The sequence below is a fragment of the Dermacentor andersoni genome, chromosome 10 (assembly GCF_023375885.2).
Source record: "Dermacentor andersoni chromosome 10, qqDerAnde1_hic_scaffold, whole genome shotgun sequence".
Classification (NCBI taxonomy): domain Eukaryota; kingdom Metazoa; phylum Arthropoda; class Arachnida; order Ixodida; family Ixodidae; genus Dermacentor; species Dermacentor andersoni.
This window is the reverse complement of record NC_092823.1, coordinates 31371787-31393868: the sequence shown is the minus strand read 5'-3', so window position 1 is coordinate 31393868 and position 22082 is coordinate 31371787.

Sequence of the window (22082 nt, the reverse complement as noted above, 5' to 3'; positions counted from 1 at the left end):
ACCAATTCTGCAGATTCTGCAAGAAAACGGCAACCTTAAGACATATATGGGAGTGCAGCTACTTCCTGGGATATAATTTATTCAAGGACGAAGAAGCATGGGAGACCACGCTTCATAGCGAAGACCCGGCAGCACAGGCCAACATTCTCCGCCTGGCAGCCGAAGCGGCAAACCGCTTCGTCTACTAACCCCTGCCCCTTAGGGTGACATCGGGCTCCCTGGACGCCTACGAGCGGTACCGGAGCTCCGGTGTCACCCCTTAAGGACTTTAAACGTTTTTACACATACATACACATACGCCCTACACGTCTTTTGCCTGAGTGACAGCTTGACCGAGCAGCCTAGTGACACTCATGGGTAAGGGCGTTATTGATGCTTCACCGTGAATTTGAACGCACTCGCTTACGCCTATTAAACGAATTGTTTACAATATATCAAACCGAAAACAGCCAACGCTCTCTACTCTACGATTCAATATTAGTCACCGAATGACATGTATGGTGTGTCTCGCATCACTCATTTAATTCTTCCAGGTAGTGGCCACAATTGTGGGGCTGCAGTTCGGAAATATGATCATGGCGACAACAAATAGACAGGCTGGCATGCTCGCATCTTGCGCTATAGCGGCGTCGCGAAAGCGCTTCGATAATGTTTTACCGCATTTACAATGCGGTCATGATCATTGGACATGAGCATTATGATCCTGCCTAATCATGATATAATCATGATACGACTAATAATCATTAGGCATGATCGAGAGATATTTGTCCATGACTTTCATTCGCTTTATTCCTTAAGTGGCGGACAATTCACTCGCACCTTATCGTAAACGCGCATACATGCATCACAACTCTCATATTCATTAATTCCGTACGACATGTACGAAGGTACGCGCTTTATAATGGATCGTCGTATCTTTCATCTGCAGTCGTTTCAATGCGGACACCGTAATGCTTGGATTTTGTCAAGCCAAGCGAAATCCAGTGAGCGCGAACATATACGACCAACTCTGATGCGTCACGAGTTGTGTTCGTGACCCATCAGACTGCGATACAACTTCATGCTCTTTGCTATTCTCTTGGTTACACGACAGCAGGCACTCGGGTGTTCTCATTTTAATGGCGGCAGGTAGTTTATGTACGAGATTATTGGATGTGAGGGTTGCAGGGCATGTTGGTATTTTCGTTAAATGCAAGTTGCTGTTTTTCAAGACGCAGAGCTAAGTTACATGTCTGCTACCGAAGCCTATACGGGTAAGATTTATTTCCTTTTTTTACACTGGTTGCTTGAATGATTTCGCGTACTTTAACGCCCCAGAGGTAAGAAGGGGTACTGGCAAACGCCGTAGTGCACGCATACGGGATATTTTGGCAGGGCGGAGCTCTTGCAGGATACACTAATGACCAGAGAAAATTTTGAGACGTGCCACTAAGTTGTTAATATTTATTACAAAAAATGAAACAAGAAATATAATTTGTTACCATGACTAAAAAGGACCTACATACGAATGATGTTTGGCGAAGCAGCCCAGAACTTACCGCAGCCACCTGCCCTAACGTAACAGATTTTGGCATCGTTGAAACGTACTTGCGTAATATTGCTTTGGCGGTAATTATGGACTAAATTCCCTTCTAAAGAAACGAAAAGACTACACTTAGCAAGTTCTGCAAATTTTCACTGAGCTGTAACGGCGCATATAAAAAAGAAATATTCCCACCAATATCACAGACACGTTATCTTCTAATGGTCAAGCTATTATCGTTTAAGTAACGAAGAATCTGTAGAACATGGTTTATCAATATAATATTATTTGCTGCTGTGTTCAGTGCCATTTAATCAGGCCGACTAAACAAGTCCGAAATACACAGCGACAGGGAAAAATGGCACATGGGCACCTTTACAAAAACTTTTGTTAGTGTTATTTTTCTGTCCGTGTCCAGTTTAATGTTTCTTAATCATCTGTTAAGAATAACAACTTTCCCAAACTGCCTCCCTAGGGCTCCTTTAGTAGGTACAAAAACACTGTATGCGAGCGGTTTTACAACCATTAGCTCTTTGAAGAGCGTAAACTTTATTTTCAAATCAATAAGATTTGAGTCCGGCGTCCTTTTATAGGTCTGGGCACCCGCCGCGGACGCGGTTCCGAGACCTTGTCTCGAAGCGGCTTCCTCGGCTCGCTGTACGGCCCAGAGTTGCGCTGTCAGGTTCGAGCTGAGCAGTGCGGTCTTTCAGCGCGACCGGAGGCTGGCGGTGGAAGAGACGGAGGGGTTGGCACTGCCCGACTTGTTTGTTAAGTCCCGACACTCCCATAACATGTGATTTACTGAGGCAACCTCGCCACACGATGTGCATCTGTTTGTAGTGTGCATGTCTGGATATATGGCGTGCATGAGTCTGGGGTTTCTGTAAGAACCTGTTTGCAATTGTCTGAAGTGTACTGCTTGCATCCTGTCTAACCTAGCGTGGGGGAATGGGTATACGCGTCTTTGTAACTGGTAGTGTGTCGTGATGTGTAACCTGGTCAAATAATCCCCCCACGCCCAGACGTTTGCAATACCCCGCGGGGCCCTTCCTCCGATGATGCTCGGTGAGTGAGGCCTCTAGCAACGCGGTGAGCCGCTTCGTTGGGGGTGCTCAAAGCAGTGTATGCCGGGATCCATAGCAAGTGCCTTCGGGTATCGAAGTCGGCCTTACCCTGGTGTATTGGATGTCGCTGGAGTATCGATACGCCTCTTGCGAGATGCGCCCATTTGCAAAATTGCGAATTCCCGTTTGAGAATCGCAGATCACGTATGTTGCTGTGGTTTGTGTGAGGGCCAGTGCTATGGCCGCTTCCTCTGCCGCTTCGGCATGTGCCGTGTTCACGGTGACGCTCGTGAGGTGGTTGCCTCGGTGGCTAGTAACTGCCGCCACGAAACTCTTCCTGTCTCGATAACGGGCTTCGTCGGTGAAGGCCGCCTCCTTGTTATTGGAGTAACTTTGGTTCATGTGTTGCGCTGTGGCTTTACGTATCCCCGTGTGGTGTTGGGGGTGCATGTTGCGAGGCAATGGGGGTACGTATGCCGTGCTGCGTGTGGTACGTGAGGCCGAGCTTTTCGAGCACGTGTCTGCCCGGGGCGGGTCTTGGATAGGCACTCGAGTTGGGACACTTGTTGCGCCTCCTCGTGTTCCTCGAGCGTATTGTGTAGACATAGGTCTAAGAGATTGGTTGTGCTGACTCCCGGCGCAAGTTCGAACGCACATTTGTACGCCTTGCGTATGAGGGCGTTGAGCTTGTTTTTTTCCGCTACCGTCCAGTTCTGAAACGCTGCCGTGTACTTTATTTGAGAAATGACGAAGGCTTGTATGAGTCGTATGACGCTGCCTTCGCGCATGCCCGCGTGTTTGTTGGTGATGCGTCGAATGAGCTGCATCGTGCTGGTGGCCTTTGCCGTTACCTCGCGAAGTGCTTCGCCGTTGCCGCCCTTGTGCTCGATCACCATTCCTAATACCCGGATCTTATCTACCATCGGGATGGGTAGGCCGTTCGATGCCTTTAATTGGATATGTTCCTTTTTCCGGGGGTTGGTGCCTTTAGGTGGGCGCCCCTTTCTCACCGGTCTATATAGCAGCAGTTCGGATATTTCGGCCGACCAGGCAAGTCCCGTGCCCACGAGGTAGTTTTCCACGCATTGGATGGCCTGCTGTAAACGTTGCTCACTCGCTCCGTCACTTCCCGTTGTCGTCCAGATCGTAATATCATGCGCGTATAGCGTGTGATTCAGTCCTTCAATCTGAAGCAATCGGTCGGGTAAGCCTAGCAGGACGAGATTGAAGAGCATCGGCGAGATCACCGAGCCCTGCGGGGTGCCCGAGCTCCCGATGTTGATTTGATCTGACTCTAGTTGTCCCACTTGCATGAGAGCGGTTCTTCCCGTGTAAAAGTCTCCGACGTAGTTGTAAGTTCGCAGTCCGAGAATTAGCTTGTCTGTCGCAATATGGCATCGTGGCGAACGTTATCGATGGCCTTCTTCAGGTCCAGCTCGAGGATGGCTCTCGTCGAGCGACCCGGATTGTCTATAATTTGATGTTTTAGTCGGAGAAGGGCGTCTTGCGTGGAGAAATGTCTTCTGAACCCAATCATGGTGTGTGGAAATAATTCGTTGTCCTCGAGGTAATCCGTGAGTCTATTGAGAAATGCGTGCCCCATCAACTTGCCCACGCCAAATGTGAGGGAGTTGGGGCGCAGGTTCTCGAGCTGTAGTTTCTTGCCGGGTTTCGGTATCAGTATGATATTTGCTTCTTTCCATTGCTGGGGTAGCTTGTAGTGCACCCAACACTCGTTAATGTATTTTGTGAGTTTCTGGATCGATCCGTAATCTATATTGCGTAGTACCTTATTGGATATTCGATCAGGGCCAGGGGCCGACTTGGTGTTGAGTTTCACGAGGGCCGCCTGGATTTCAGCAACGAAGAATTCGACGTCTAGGGTGGCGTTGCTTTCTCCCAAGTAGTCCGGATATATTTGCGGTGGCGTTTGGGATATGTAAAGGTGTTCCACATCCCGTAGGAACTGTTGCTCCGTTCCCCCGTAAGCGTGTATGATATTGTATATGCCATGCATGTGTGTGGTCTTGGTGTCGGTGGGATCAATCAAGTACCGCAGTATCTGCCACGTGCAACGCGTGGTGAGTTCACCGTCCATCTCCGCACATTTCTCTTCCTGTTGTTGTCGTTGCAGGTTAAGCGCATGCTTTTCTTTTCCTTTGTTGAGTTGCGCTATCCGTTTACGTAGTCTCCTATTGTGTCTGTTGTTTCCATCGGTGCTGCAGGTGGGGCTTGGCTTCCCACATGTGCAGCAACCGGGAGTCTATTGTCTCGAGCCCAGCTTTCGACGGCATCGTTTGTGTCACTTGCTCGATATCCCACCGCAGTTGGTCGGTCAATTGGTCTATGTATTCGTTGTCTTCCACCTGTTGCTTGTCACGATGTTTGCATGGCTGATACCAGTTGGTGATCTTCATTTGACGACCGGCATTGTGTTCCTGCGGGCCGTCTTCTGTTTCTATGGAAACAATGTAGTGATCGCTTTCCAAGTCTTGCATGGTGTTTGTCCAAGTGACTTTGCGTGTGTTGCACGTAAAAGTAAGGTGCGGCGTCGTGTTAGTGCTGACGCTGTTGCCCTGCCTTGTTGGTGCCGCGGGGTCGGTGACCAGCTCGAGTCCGGCGTATTGCGCCGTTGCCCATAGATGCGTGCCTTTGGGGTGATCGTGCTTGTTACCCCATGCCGTGTGCACCGCGTTGAAGTCCCCACCAATGAATAGCTGTTGCTCCTGGGTGATGTCAATTGCCGATTTGAAGAGGACATGGAAGCGGTGCTGGAGGCATCTGGGTCTGCTGTAGACGTTGAGTACGAAGATGCTGTTGCGCGTCTTGCGCGGTGGAATTAGTTCTACGAGGACGTTTTCAATGTCTGATTTTGGTATCGCGTTCGATAGTTGTGTGCGCTCGCTTGACCAGCGTAGTGACGTTTGGTTTCTCGGCCTTGCCTGTTATAGACTGGTACCCCGCGAGTTTAGCTGGACAGTTTCTTGCTTGCAGTATGATGACGTCTAGACGTTCGGGGATCATTTTCAGGTATTGTTGTAAGTGCGCTCGTTTGTTTTGGTAACTTCTGCAGTTCCACTGCCATATCGTGTGTTCTTGTTTCGATGGGTGTCGGGCCATGTTTATATTTGTTACATGTGTTGCGCCGCTTCCCCATGCGGCGGTACGATCGTACTGTTGGCGGCTTCTAATCTGGACAGTCTGAGGTGAACGCTCTCCACGCTGCGCTGGAGGGTACGCGTGATGGACACGATGATAGTTTGCTCGAGATTGTTTAAGCGAGTTTCGAGTGCATCTATTCGCGCGTCGCGTATCTCTGCGCGAGTGCGCTTGGGTCGTGTTGCCTCTGTAAGGGTGGGAGTGGGTCTCGGTTAAGTATCGGGGAATTCGACCTCGTCGTCCTCTATGGGTTCCTCTTCTGTTCTCTGCGTGGGCTGTGTGGCCTGTGTGGCAGTGGGTCTGTGTTTAGTGTCAGGGCATATGACCTCGTTGTCCTCTATGGGTTCTTGAGTTTCCTGCATGGCCTCTGTGTCGGCACCGCTTTTCAAGGGATGCTGAAGTTGTTGTATGAGGTCGTCTATTGCACGAATCTGTGTCTGCATGTGTTCTATTTGTTTCTGCAGCGCTTGTATCGCCTGTGTTAATTTAGGATCTCCGTCTCTCTCTTAGCGGGTGTTTTGTCGCCAGCCTTCGCGGTTGGTGCTCGTTTTCCCGTGACCGCATCTGCCCAGCTCACCTTCTGGGTTGTTTCGGTGTCTCTCGTTGGGGTTCTACTGGGGGTGCGGCTGCGAGACCGGCGTTGCTGGTGCTGCAGTCGGGGGTCTGCGGTGCGGCTCCGGGACTGGGAGCGGCCTCGGCTGCGGGTCCTGGATTTTGAGCGGGGCTTCCCGGCGGGGCTGGTGCCTTCGGCGGCCGCCTCCTCAGCGGCCCTGTGTCGTTCCCATTGCCTTTTTGTCACGACGTAGGGGGTCTTGCGTATCTTGCGCGGCAGTTGCGGTCCGCCGTCTAGTGTGTTCCCCCGCACAGCTTGCAACAGGGGGAGCACTGGTGGTCGGGGCCTTGGTTAAGGGTGTCACAACCACGGCACACTTTGTCCTGAGGATTGGGGCACACGTACATGCGGTGACCGATTCTCCCGCAGCAGTGACACATGTCGATTTTCTTGCGATACAGGGCGCAGCGAAGGAGTGCGCCGCCGTACCTGACGTAGGAGGGCACTCGCAGTCCTTTAAAGGCCACTATGACCGTCGTGGTATTACTGAGTCGTTTGGCTGCCAGGTCGAGGGGGTTGCGTGCGTGAATGATGTTGGCGTGAATGGACTTGGTGTCCTCCTCCAACGGGATTCCCGTGATGATTCCCTTCACTAAACGGTGAAGGGAATCACCGCTGGTGATGGCTTCTAACTGTCTGTACTTAGCGGCGTGAGTAGCATGGTGTGTACTCACGACTATGATGTTCTGGCGGTTGTTGGAGCACACGGTGTCCTCCCCAGCTTCTTCCGCCGGTACTTTGGCCGCCCGGTAAATAGCCGATGCGAGGCGCACGGTTCCGGTGGTGGCAACGTCGAGGCCTCCTCTTCGTCGTATCACGACCTTGAAATCACTTCGTGGGATTAGTTGCATTTTGCTGTTCCTGATGACTTGCTGCTTGAGGCTACGCTGTCGGTCGCCGTTCGCTCCCTCGCCGGTGGAGGAGTGGGCTCCGTTCTGGGTGTTGCTTTGCGCGGTCTCGCGCTTGAATTGGGTCCTGCATCTGATGGTGCACCAACTGTTGCCCTCGAGAAACTCTTCGGGGGAGATGTCTTCCCCGTTCACTTGAACTTGCATCGTTGCTTGGGCGAAGCGAGCGCCCACGTGAGCGAAGGGGCTCGGCGCGTCCCCTCGCGTGGATGGTGAGGCCCAGCGTGCGAACTACTCCGGCGAGGGTTAGCCTGGAGCCGGTCAAAAGCCTCTGTGATTGGGAAGGAAGCCGTTTCCCAGCTTGAATATGGTGCGAGTAGAATCTGGGTGACTTCTTGAATACGCTGGTGTAAAATTCATGGGCTGAATGACCGATAATCATAGCGAAATTCTTCCAAAACATGGAAAAAAATTTAATTATGTGCCAAAACCACGATCTGATCATGAGGCACGTTGTAGCGGGGAACTCCGGAAATTTGGACCACTTGGGGCTCTTTCAACGTGCACCTAAATCTAAGTACAGGGTGTTTTCTCATTTCGCCTCCATCGAAATGCAGCTGCCGTTGCCGAGATTCGATTCCCTGAACTCTTGCTTAGCATCCCAACCCCATAGCCACTAAGCAACCACGGGGGGTATTAGCTTTTTGAGATACCCCGTAACGCAAACCTTCTACTAGCTTGGGCCACTAAATATGTGCTGGCTGTTTTCATTCCGAGCCGGCAGCTTGAGCCACTGGGTATGTTGCCCAATAAACAACGTGCTGCTGCCTGCCGTCTGGCCCACTAGCAAACTTGGACCAGTGGGTATGTGCCCTTGGGTGTGTAGCGGAGCAGATAACTAGGCGCCGCATATGTGATGTCGGTATGTGGCCTTTCTTGGCCTGTCCTCCATAACGGATGTGACCAGGTGACGCGAAGGGCATGCAGCCTTTAATATATTAAGACGTTAGCGCGTCGCTAGCAACAGACACCCGTGCTTCGAACGTGGCCGTTTGATCGATAACCATTGCATTCAAGTTGCAGCCAGTACATTAGGGGGAAGTCGTGTGTTGCTACGGAGTTTCAAGTGGGATGCAGCAATCACAAAATACGACGTGTCGTGGCATTGTAATTGGCAGCAAGATCAACTCCTCGTCCGTCTGCTGATGTGCCGGTAAGTCGCCCGATTCGTGGTTGTCATTGGGGTATAATATGGAGATAAAGTGATCATCCTCACAAACACCGTAACGTGTAATGCACATAAATATGTCCCTAAATACAGACCCATCATAAGAAATATTGCTAACCGCTTTAACAACCGCAATCACCCCCAAAGAGGAGACTCACGGCCCTCTAGATGCGGCAGGCATATCTGCATATAAGAGCCGCGTGTTGTTTTGTGCAAGAGGATGCCATGCCCACCAAGCTGCAGCCACAGATTGGATTTATGTTCTGAAAATTGGAGATTTATTTGGCGTTCTCATGCGCCTGTTAGTTTATTTATCCCGTGTGTTATTGCAGCTATGTAATTTCGTTTAGTTACTGTGTTCTATGTAGGCACCAAAGATGCGAAGTTTTGGTAACGGACGCCGACCTTTGGCGAGCCTTTAAAAGCTTTCTGTCTGCGCTTATAACATCTTTGTGATTTGAAGTAAATGAAGACGGACAAGATACCGGGCGGCCTCTCTCGATAAGTATTCGGCCCATGCTGTGTAACTGAATGACCACAGGAAGTGACAAACTGAATCTTTTCGGAGAACGCAATTAAGAGCTAGAATTTGATCGATTATGAAAACGAACCTTTTTTGTGGACGTCTCTCGCAAGTGTGAGACATGTGTTAATAAAATCTTCAGGTAACTGCATACAGTTTTAATTTGAATGTTCGACGTTCATGAAACTGCCAAAAATTAGTGCCTGCAAATGTGACGCGGCGCCAATTTCCCTAAAGTACGATGTCGTCCACACTTAGTAGGAACACGGTGCAGCCTGGCCGCGCTGCGCCGAGCGCCAGCGGAAACGGCGTGGCCGCGCATCCAAGCTAACTGGCGCAGGCGCACAGTGGCTTGGAGGCGGGGCTTACTGTCGTCTGCTAAAGCACGGGAGAGCACAGTGCTTGCTTTGCTGTGAAGCACACCTAACTCTCTGCATGCAGCACCTGGGCACGCCGCAACCGCGTTACGGGAAAGCGAACTTCACTCACTGCGACGTGTTGTGTAGTTTCTGCGTACAACTGAGCGGTTTCTCTATTCAGTGCCATGATTCCAGTCAGATGCATGCATTGTGCCAAATTAATCAGGATTCGTTTGGTTTGGTTTATTAGGTTTAACGCTGCAATGCCCCTCTGGCGATGAAGACCCTGTTCAGGGGCTCCAGGTAATTTAGATCACCCGGTGCTCTCGAATGTTCACTGACATCGCGCAGCACACGGGCGTTCTTGTAGTTTGGCCCCATTGAAACGCGGCACCTGCTGCCGGTATGGAACTTGGGTATCCCGGCTCAGTATAGCCGAGCATCGTAATCACTGAGCCACCGCGGCGAGGAATTCTCAGGACTTGCCGCACTCTTGAAGTAACGAGAGTTTATGGAGCAAAGCACATTTTCTGCATGTGCTCTGTAAAGCATATGTTATGTTTTACAGCAGCAGCTGCCAATACCATGTGCCTGTATAGGACGTTTGCCTCGCCTTTCTCGGCCAGTGGTCGCGTGCTCAATATTTCTGGAAGGCGATCGCGGATCGGTTTATAGGCCTTCAATTGTGACCAGACAATTCGTGGAAATCGGCGACACATGCCGGAAATACAGACAAAAAACCTAATGCGTTCAATCAACAATGCAAGTGTTTGTTTATATGCGTCATTGCTTGCATTATTAAGCATGGTTAACGGCAATGAATTTCGTCGGATGCACATTCTCTCAGTCACAGCAATTCAATTGTAGTGCTGAAACGCCTTATAATGCGTCAGTCTTTCTGTTGGTCTCCACTGCAGGTGTTCCGTCGCCACAGCTCTTTCTTGGGAGAAGCGAAATGTTGCACAAAGCATAGGCAACAAGCGTAAAGGAGAGCTGCTAACTCGGAAGCAAATTCGTACCGTTGCTGATGCCACTGATGCTTTACTCGTGCGAAGTCTAACTTTCCCGTGTTGGGTGCGCTTCCGAAAGTTCCCTTGGTTGAAGAGCAGGTGGATTCGCCTTCAGCGCCTATCACAGCCTGCATTCTGTACACCGACAAATGTTGGCGTTTGATCTAAGCCGCTCCCACTTCTCCTAAAGATAAGCCCCAGCGCGTCCGCTAAAAGGGCACGGAGCTGCCGGTGGCCCAGAGAAGGTTTCATGTTGCCCGAGATATCTGCAATGATATTGTGGTCGCGCCACTGGAGAGGCTACTCAAGGCTTGTCATGTCACGGCTCTCTAGGAACACAGCAACTTTTTGAATATCTGTGTGGGTGAATTACATGCTGCAGGACGAAATCATATTCCGGAAATGGCTCCCCAAGAAGGTATGGGGGCAGCACATCTTCGAGGAGGGCACAGTACGAATCTCCCTCGAAGCAGTTCTGGAATCTCACGTGGGATCCCAGGCCTTCCACTTGGACCCCTCGGACTTCCTCTGAGATATTAAATGCCTAGGACAAGGGGTCCCATTTGAAGTCCGCCGCGTACAGGCGACGCTTCACGGTTGTTTTCGACGCGCCTGCCACCCCTGCGCTATTCTTAAGTTCCGCAACAGCTGCAAGTTGGACTGTCCACAGGTGCTGCAACAATGGCCACGTCGTCGTCTCCAGTAGTAACTTTTGGGCGCGCTTTACATGGAGCCACCATAATTATCCGCTCTTTTCGACACGCTTGGATGATTCGGTTCATTGTTGAAAGTGGCCAATTCGTCATTGCAGATATGTGCCTTTGAGTGTAGGCTTGTCGGCTTAGATGTACAATGTTCCTTCTTTTCTCTTCTAGAATACGCGACCCCGCTGCCTTCCCGAATGTTCGTCGAAAAGTGGTATAGCCCTGCAAGGATGCAGCGGTTTTATTACCGAGCGAGTGTGAGAAAGAACCAAGAAGACAAAAAAGCACCATTCGTAACTTAAATGCAAAAAGCATGAAGCTCTTTCAGCCGATAAAAATACGCTGAATAAAACAACGTCCGGTAGCTTGAGCCTTCACACATAGTCCGATAATCTTCCCTTGGAAATCATTTTCAGCCCCGCATCAGCGTGGCCAACCGATAACAGAGTGCCATACTCATGCTAGCATGAACTGCCATGGTGCACTTAAGAGCAATCTTCGGAAGCGAGAGCTCGAAGGCGGGTCAGGTGACAGGGTTCTTCAGAAGCGGCCGCCAGAAAATTAGAGGATAGTGTCCAAGGTATAGCTCGTGGGTTGAGCGTACCGAAGAATGTATATAAAGCACTCATCTCACGCCGTACGATTTTGGAAGGCGGAGGTTATGAACGGCGGGACGCTGTCGCAGTCATTGGAATTTAATTCCACATTGAGAACATATTGAAGATATGGATTTTTCTGTTCGTGGCGCTTGGCTAGCCATGCGTATGAGGATGGTGAAGAGAAGACTGCAGAGGTTGTGGACCGGAGAACGGATCATGAAAGGACCATGAACGGAGAAGCTGTTCCACGATGGTGAGGCATGGAACTGGTGACCACACCCTTATTACTTGCACAGGTTCAGTGCGGGAAAGTACGCGTTAGAACAGAAAGGAGGATAGCAGATTACAGTGAAACGACTCCAGGCCTCTGCCAGTGAGAAGGACGATCATGCTGGCCATGAGACACCCGCTTGCTCCGCGAATGCTTCAACCTTGTCGATAATGCGCGAAATTGATATATATGAAGAAAGCCAAGAGACACTGAAACCAAGGTCAGAGGATCTCAACCCAGCCACTGTGGCCGAATTTCCATGGAGGCGAAATGCAAGGACACCCATGTGCTTAGAAGGGCGGTTGTTATGACTGCTACCGGGCAGGAACGGTATCCGGCCGGACGGCCAGGAGCATAATGACGCTCACAGAAGAACGGGAACACTGCGCCCGTTTATTTAGTAACCGCCCCTTTTCCAAGACCTTCCGAAGCAATTGTGGCACACGTGATGACGTCCGGGCAAACGCGGTTTTTCTCTTCTTTGTTGTCACTTTCACTTTGCAGCACCCTTCCTTCCTTAGGGTGAGTACTGCTGTACGGATTTACTTATATGGGTCTATCTCCGAAGCACAGCTGGTTCAGCCTTTTCTGTTAGCGTCGGCACACCAGCTGGTTGATCTTACGAAGGTTGTGCCGGCACAGGACTCTATCGAGGACGGACTTGATCCATGTGACGCTCAAGCTCACCTTCTGTCATTTCAACCGTGATCACTCGGGATCCCCTTGTTTCTTTCACTGTGGCTGGCAGCCACTTTTCTCCCTCTCCGAAGTTACGAGCCCCAACATAAGTGCCCAGGTTCAGCTTGCTTTCTTGATATGACAGTGGACAGATAGGAAAGGTTACGGGAGGTGAAAGGCACATGTGTAACCGATAATGGATCTTATATCCCAAAAGACGTTGAGACGGTGATAGTCCATAATCCAGGGGCGTTCTACGTTAGCTAAAGAGCAGTTTAGTCAATCGCTCAGACAAGTCACCTGACCGAACCTTCTTGACGCCATCCGCACTGCGCGTTCAGCAAGCCCGTTTGATTGGGGGTAACATGGTGCCGTACGAAAATGCCTTATGTTATTTTCTGTCAGAAACTTCGTGAAAGTTTCTGACGTGAACGGAGTTCTGTTGTCTGTCACAATGGTTCTTGGTACGCACAGCCTGCAGAAGATTTCACGCAAGGATGCAACTGTCGATTGCGCTGTGGCATGACGCATTACAATTGCTTCGATCCATTTCGAATGTGAATCTATGACCACTAAGATCATGGTCTTATTCACTGGACCAGCATAGTCAAAATGTACACGTGACCAATTCTCGTGTGTTAGTGTCCAGCTTACTGGTATTTTGACCGGTGGCATTGGGCTTGCTTGTGTGCATGTTCCTACTGATTTGTTCGATAGCTCCGTCAATGCCAGGCCACCAAACGACCGTAAGGGCCAATGCCTTCATTGCATACATTCCCTGGTGCGTCTCGTGCAGGCGTTGCAGCATGTCACCAAGAGCAGCCTCGGGAATCACGACTCTCTGACCGCAGTAATTGAGACATTCGTAAACGGTTGGCTCACTCTTTCGTGCGAAGTATGGTTCCAACCGCGGATGGAGTGCTTTGCGCTCCTTCGGCCAACCATGAAGTACGCAGGACTTGACATTTCTAAGTCCTTGATCCTTCTCGGTCAGCTGTCTCATTGCTTGCGAATAAAGGGGCGTGTCATCCAGCTGCTGCAGCGAGTGCACGTACTCGTGTAGCTCCTCTGATGTGTCCTCGGTGGTTTCTAGAGGAAGCCGACTAAGTGCGTCTGCATTCAGGTAGTCCGAGCCAGGTTTGTACTCCATCTTGTACGGTTATGCTCCCAGCAGCAAGGACCAACGCAGAAGTCTTGCGGCCCCCTTGATGGGCTTGGGACGATCTTCGCGAAATAGACGCACCAGCGGCTTGTGATCTGTGATCAAGGTGAATGTTCTTCCCAGTATGTAGTCCCGAAACTTTGATACCCCGAACGCTAGGGCCAACGCTTCACGCTCAAGTTGTGAATAATTACTTTCCGCTTTGGCATGTCTTCGAGAGCGAAAGCCTATAGGCTTGTCAACATTGCAAATGCGATGGGACAGTACTACTCCGATTCCGTTCGGTCACGCATCGCACTCCAAGCGCAGCGGCAGTGAGGGATCGAAGTGGGTAAGCATTTTGGCATTGCATAAAGCGTTTTTTTTTTTTTACTTCTGAAACGCTTCCCGTTGTTGGGAGCCGCAATTCCAGCGACGTTCTTTCGTTAGCAGATCGTAGAGCGGGGATAGCACAACGGCCATATTGGGAAGGAACTTGCTCTAATACGTGAGAAGACCCAAGTAGGAACGCAGTTCACTCACGTTGTTGGGTGTTGGCGCCTTCATGATAGCGTCCATGTTCTTCTCCAGAGGATGCAGCCCTCCCGTACTGATCTTGTGGCCAAGGTACGAAACCTCAGCCATCCTGAAGGTGCACTTGTCCTTCCTTAGCTTGACGCCGTACTCTCGAAAGCGCTGGAGAACTGCCTTGAGGTTCTTTCCGCCGTCATTCCCCTTCTAGGCAACCAGAACGTCGTCAAAGAACGCCTGGACTCCCGGAAACCCGTTCAGGACGCTGTCCATTAGTCGCTGAAAGATAGCTGGGGCAGAAGACGCACCAAATGGCAGGCGATTAAAGCAGAATAATCCCCGATTTTGTGTAAATGGCAGTCAGCTTCTTTAACTGCTCATCCAGGGGAACCTGGGTGTAGGCGCCTCGAAGGTCCAAGATGCTGTAAACGTCACCCTCGCGCAGTGCAGCAAAAAGGTCATTGATTACCAGGAGTGGGTACTGCTCTGTCACACACCTGGCATTTACTGTTACCTTGTAATCGCCACACAATCGAACTGTGTCGTCTTTCTTCATTACCGGAACTATCGGCGTCGCCCACTCCGAGTGAGCCACCGGGACAGTACTCCGGATTTAACAAGCCTGTCCAGCTCGTTAGAAACCTTTTCTCGCATTGCATATGGAAGTGGCCTGGCTTTAAAGAACTTTGGAACCGCATCCTCCTTCAGGTATAGATGAGCGGGCTGAATCTTAAACAGACCCAGTTCAGGTCCAAACACGTCCTTGTACTCGCACAGGATCGCTTGCAAGTTTAGCCCTTGCTTCTCAATGCTGGACACGCTCAAAACCGCAGCCCCTTCATTGTTCAGTGCCTGGGTGAGATCACGGCCACAGAAGCTCGGTCCGGAGTCCGGGTCAGAGGTGCTGTAACAGTCGTGCCGCAGTATGAAACTGGGAGCGTTAGCTTCCCGGCTAACGGGGGCAGAGACCTCGTCAGGCAATCATGCCTTTAGGCTCTGGCACCCGCAGGATGATGTGATTTTCCTGCAAATAAAAAGTGACTGACTGGCTATAAGCAGCGGACACAATTAGCATGAAAACTTCAAGCTGGATTTTTCGAGACAGGGCCAGCTTGTGCGATGTTGGCAGTAGACGTCCCAGGACACCACGCACACGGGTGAGCCGGTGTCAGTTTCCATCACGATGTCGGCGCCGCCGCAGCAAAAATTGCGTAGTACCGGGCTGACGAGTCCGTCGGCTGCTGCAGTTTATTGCAACTTTAGTGTATACCACGGTGCGGAGAGCTCGGCTTCGGCATTTTCCATTGAGCCGCTGCTCAGTGCCAAACTCTGCTGCGGTCGCTTTCCTTTTCTTTGGCACACGGTAGCTAGGTGCCCCTTTTTCCTACAGGTGAAACATTTGGCGTGTTTAAAGGCACAAGTCGCCTCACTGTGCTCGCGGCTTCCACACCAGTGACAGCCTTTAGACGATCGACTCGCCTGACTGCAGGTTTTTCCTGCCTGTCGCTGCCGTCTATCACCCCCTAGTCTGTGAAGCTGCGGCTCTTCCTTCAGTTCCGTCTGCTTCATAAGCTCAACACCCTGCTGTGTAGCCTCTGCAGCTAGCACAATGTTTTCTGCCTCCTGCAACGTGCGTTTCGGGTGAAAGCAGCGCCTTCTGCACGTCACTGCTGCGAATTCCGCACACGATTCTCTCTCGCAGCAGGCGGTTCAACGTTGCCCCGAAGTTGCATTTATCACCCAGGCGTCGAAGCTCCACAATAAATCGCCGAGCTGATTCCTCTTCCCTTTGAATTCGGGTAAAGAACTTGAAGCTTGAGGCTATCTCATTTGGTGTGGGTCCATAAAATTCTTCGAGAATGATAGCCGCCTCCGCGTAGGTTAACTCGCTTACCTTCCGCGGGGCACCACACCCACTCAGTACGTCGATAGGCTTCGAACCGAGTGCCGAGATGAGAAGCGCTCTGATTTGGCGTCGTCGACGATATCGTTACCCTCGAAGTACGAGTCGACTCTGATGTAGTACGACGACCACTTGTCCTTGGCGTCGTCGAACTGTGGAACTTGGTACGCCATGGCAGGAGTGTTCGCCGTCATCAGGGTGCTGGTTCGTTGATCATCGCCACTGTTATGACTGCTACCGGGCAGGAACGGCATCTGGTCGGATGCCCGGGAGCATAATGACGCTCACACAAGAACGGGAACACTGCGCCCGTTTATTCAGTGACAGCCCTTTTCCAAGACGTTCCGAAGCTGCTGTGGCGCGTGTGATGAGGTCAGCGTGAACGCGGTTTTCCTCTTCTTCGTTGTCACTTGGTTTTCCATAAGACGGTGTGGTGCATCGGGTCACGAGACACAGGAAAGCGCGTGTCCTCGGTTTTTCCTGTGTCCGCTGTCCCGCTTCGCACTGCACTACACAGGCCAATGTGCTGCGTAATTTCAGTGCACGTTAAAGAACCCCAGTTCGTCGAAATTGTCGTATCGGCGCCGCCGCTATCAGTGCGTGATCGACGAAAGACAGGAGACGACTGTGGTCCAAAACGCCAGCAAGGGGAAAGAGCCCCGTCTTTATTTCCACAGCCGTTTAAGTAGAAACCAGCGTGACGTCAGTGACACGTGGTTACATACATGCGTCAGGCGCAATGATTCGGCCCGCCCTGCGGGAGCGTGCTTTCAGCCGCAAAGAAATACATTTCAGCACAGAAATTATCCGTAGCCCACCTCCACCCCCACCACCACCATTATCATCATCATCAGCAGCAGCAGCAGCCTAGCTACGCAGACTGCAGCGCAAAGGCCTCTCCCAGGCTTCTCCAAGTATGCCGGTCATGTGCTAATTGTGGCCATGTTATCTCTGCAAACTTCTTAATCTCATCCGCCCACCTAACTTTCTGCCGGCCCCTGCTACGCTTCCATTGTCTTGGAATCCAGTCCGTAACCCTTAATGACCATCGGGTATCTTCCCTCCTCATTAAATGTCCTCCCATACCCATTTCCTTTTCTTGATATCAACTAAGATGTCATTAACTCGCGTTTGTTCCCTCACTCAAACTGCTCTTTTCTTATCACTTAACGTTACACCCATCATTCTTCGTTTCATAGCTCGTTGCGTCATTATCCATTTAAGTAGAACCCTTTTCGTAAGCCTCGAGGTTGCTGCAGCCCCGTAGGTGAGTACTGGTAAGACACAGCTGTTATACACTTTTCTGTTGAGGGATAATGGCAACCTACTGTTTATGATCTGAGAATGCCTGCCTAACGCACTCCAGCCCATTTTTATTATTCTGATTATTTCAGTCTCATGATCGCGATCCGCGGTCACTACCTGCCCTCAGTAGATGTATTCCCTTATAGCGGATTCACACAACGGATTAAATCCGTCTTTTCCGCGACGGTCGGTGCATCACGTGACTACGCGTCGCGGATTCATGCCATCCGCGCATCGTCCGCGACCCCCACGGACAGAAAATGCCGAGCTATTTTTCGCATCCAGACTCTGGGGTCGAGTGCTGCGGATTTAGCCTAGCATGCTCAACAGTCGGGGAACAAGCGCAGCTTTGGGATCTTTCTGTGACAGCTTCATCGCTGTTGACACCATTCGTGCGTGTGTGTGCGCGCGACTCGCACAAGAGCGACTGCAATGAACTTGAGCGACGAGGCAACTTTCTTCTTGCATCTCGTGGAGCAGTTCCCCGCGTTGTGGGACATGACTCACTGATTACGCGGACACGAGAGCGAAAGAGTCGATTTGGCAGCGCAGCACCAGCGAAATGGACCAACAGCTCTCGGTACAAGTGGTTTTGCATGCCGAATTGCTTGTTGGCTATACGGTCTTTTTGCCAAGAAGACCTCTTACGATGAAACAAGTACTCGTGATCATCCAATTCGGACAAAACAACAGCCCTTGCGGCCAACCGTCCTTTCCTTTCGACCTCCATCTTCATTCAGAGTGGAAACGTATGACAGTGCCTTTATTACACCGATGGCGACATCTATAATGAGTAGAAACAAGCAAACATTTGTAACTTACGGCCACTGAGAGCCGCACGGGCCGTCGCAACATCTTCGAGGCCATCTTCAGCAATACAGCCACTCTAAGCATACACGCCGAGAATTTTAGTATGGCTTTCGGAAACGGTGCTCACTCATCACTAATACTTTGCCGTCGAAGCTTCTGGACACAAGTTTCAACCAAATACAAGCCTCAGTTTGAAAGTTACGGGCCACACAGTGGACGACGACGACTTGACAGGTTCGAGGAGGACGGCAGTCGCCTTCGGGCGGTGCTGCCATCTGCATTTTTTCCGGCGCGGTCGTCTGCTCACTCCGTCCGTCGGCTGGATGCCCTTCGCAGCCGGACGGGCGGTGGAATAAGCGTCCGGGGAACCGATTTTCGCGGAGCCGTCCGTCGTGTGAATCTAAAGTTACCACTTCCAGTGCCTCGTTACCTATCGTAAACTGAGGTTCTCTTCCGAGGCTGTTAAATATTACTTTAGTTTTCTGCAGATTAATTTTTACACCCAACATTCTGCTTTGCTTCTCCAGGTCAGTGAGCATGCATTGCAACTAGTCCCCTCAGTCACAAAGCAAGGCAATATTGTCACGTGGTCGTGACGTCAAAGAACACAGTAGCAATACTGTGAAAGGCACAACTGGCTTTTATTGGGCGAACCTGAGCCCACAAAACAGGCTACACTTAAAGCACAACGAGAGCGGTGAACACAGTCGGCGATCGTCGAAAATCTGATCAGCGGGTCAAGCGCGTCGGCTTTTGTAGATCAGTCGTCGAATGTTCCAGATTAACCGATGGGGCCCGTTTGTCTTCCACAAAGTTCTACACTATTCGCGTCGCGCATACATGCAATCAGATTACACAAGTTGCGGTGAAAGACAGTGGACAGAACCATCGATAACATTCCAGAAACTTCTTTTACATGCAGGCGTGTCCTGCGCTGCGCGATAACATTTCTTAGGCGGCCAAACGTGGTCGCCCGATAAAGATAAGTACATGTCATTACCCCCCTCTTAAAAAGCATCGACCCGATGCTGCAAACAAACGAAAGTAATAAACAAAAGCACTCGTAGCAAAGAAACAACAAAAATAAGGAAGTTTGTCAGCGTCCGTAAAAGGGTTTAAGGCGCACCACGTGGACTACTTCAGATCGTGCGCGGCGCCGCTGTGAATGCGAAATGCCGTCTGGCACGACCTCATAGTCCAGAGCGCCAATACGTCGGATGACCTTGTAGGATCCGAAATAGCGTCGGAGTAGTTTCTCACTGAGTCCTCGTCGGCGTATCGGGGTCCATACCCAAACACGGTTGCCGGGCTGGTACTCGACGAAGCGTCGTCGGAGGTTGTAGTGTCGGCTGTCGGTCCTCTGCTGGTTCTTGATCCGCAGGCGGGCGAGCTGTCGGGCTTCTTCGGCGCGCTGGAGATAGGTAGCGACGTCAAGGTTCTCCTCGTCAGTGGCGTGCGGCAGCATGGCGTCGAGCGTCGTCGTCGGGTTCCTGCCGTAGACCAGCTTGAACGGCGTGATCTGTGTTGTTTCTTGCACCGCCGTGTTGTAAGCGAATGTTACGTACGGCAGGACGGCATCCCAGGTCTTGTGTTCGACGTCGACGTACATCGCTAGCATGTCGGCGAGGGTCTTATTCAGCCGCTCCGTACGACCATTCGTCTGCGGATGGTAGGCCGTTGTCCTCCTGTGCCTTGTCTGACTGTATTTCAGAATGGCTTGGGTGAGCTCCGCTGTAAAGGCCGTTCCTCTATCGGTGATGAGGACTTCTGGGGCGCCATGTCGCAGCAGGATGTTTTCGACAAAGAATTTTGCCACTTCGGCTGCGCTACCTTTCGGCAGTGCTTTAGTTTCAGCGAAGCGGGTGAGGTAGTCCGTCGCCACGACGATCCACTTATTTCCGGTTCTTGACGTCGGAAAGGGTCCCAGCAAGTCCATCCCGATCTGCTGGAATGGTCGGCAAGGAGGCTCAATTGGATGTAGTAATCCGGCTGGCCTTGTAGGGGGTGTCTTGCGTCGCTGACAGTCTCGGCATGTTCTGACATAACGGGCGACGTCGGCGGTCAGGCGCGGCCAATAATACTTTTCTTGTATTCTCGATAGCGTCCGGGCAAATCCGAGGTGTCCAGCGGTCGGATCGTCATGTAGGGCGTGCAATACTTCTAGACGAAGTACTGACGGGACCACAAGAAGGTAGTTGGCGCGGACTGGTGAGAAGTTCTTCTTCACGAGTAGATTGTTCTGAAGCGTGAAGGAAGATAATCCGCGCTTAAGTGCCCTGGGGACAACGTCGGTGTGCCCTTCCAAATATTCGACGAGGCCTTTTAGCTCCGGGTCTGCCCCTTGCTGTTCAGCGAAGTCTTCCGCGCTTATCATTCCAAGGAAGGCGTCGTCATTCTTGTCGTCTTGCGGCGGCGGGTCAATGGGGGCGCGTGATGGTCAATCGGCATCGGAGTGTTTTCGTCCGGACTTGTAAGTTACAGTGATGTCGTATTCTTGTAGTCTGAGGCTCCACTGCGCCAGTCGTCCTGAAGGATCCTTTATATTCGCTAGCCAACACAACGCGTGATGGTCACTGACGACTTTGAATGGCCTGCCATAAAGATAAGGGCGAAATTTAGCTGTAACCCAAACGATGGCGAGGCATTCCTTTTCGGTCGTAGAATAGTTGTCTTCCGCTTTTGACAGCGACCGGCTAGCGTAAGCTATCACCTGTGCGACTCCGTTTCTCCTCTGGACTAGAACGGCACCGAGGCCTAGGCTACTGGCGTCAGTATGGATTTCTGTATCGGCGTACTCGTCTAAGTGCGCAAGTACCGGCGGCAACTGCATGTGTCGTTTGAGTTCTTCAAATGCGTCGGCCTGCGGCGTTTCCCACTTGAACTCAAAATCACATTTAGTTAGACGTGTCAACGGCTCGGCGATGCGTGAAAAGTCCTTGACAAAGCGCCTATAGTAGGCACACATGCCAAGGAATCTGCGCACTGCCTTCTTGTCGGTTGGCTGCGGGAATATTGCGATGGCAGCTGCCTTCTGTGCGTCGGGGTGTACTCCTGATTTGCTGGTGACGTGGCCTAGGAACAAAAGCTCATCGTAAGCGAAGCGGCACTTTTCCGGCTTCAGAGTGAGCCCTGATGACTTAATGGCCTCTAATACTGTCGCAAGCCGCCTAAGGTGGTCGTCGAAATTTTCGGCGAAGACAACGACGTCATCCAAGTAAACAAGACACGTCTGCCACTTCAATCCTGCTAACACTGTGTCCATAACGCGCTGAAACGTTGCAGGCGCCGAACACAGTCAGAATGACATGACCTTGAACTCGTAGAGGCCGTCTGGCGTGATGAAGGCAGTCATTTCGCGATCTCTCGTGTCGACTTCTATTTGCCAGTAGCCAGACTTGAGGTCCATCGACGAGAAGTATTTAGCGCTGCAAAGCCGATCCAATGCGTCGTCTATCCGTGGAAGGGGGTACACATCCTTCTTCGTGATCTTGTTCAGTCGACGATAATCGACGCAGAAGCGTAGGGTTCCGTCTTTTTTCTTCACCAGTACTACAGGAGAGGCCCACGGGCCTTTCGACGGCTGGTTCATGTCGTCGCGCAGCATTTCATCAACTTGTTGCCTAATAGCTTCACGTTCTCGCGTCGAAACTTGGTAAGGGCTCTGGCGGAGCGGTCTAGCGCTCTCTTCGGTTATTATGCGATGCTTTGCAACTGGTGTTTGTTGAATCCTCGATGACGTCGAAAAGCAGTCTTTGTATCGTCGGAGAAGACTTCTGATCTGTTGCTGCTTACTCATAGGAAGACTTGGATTCAC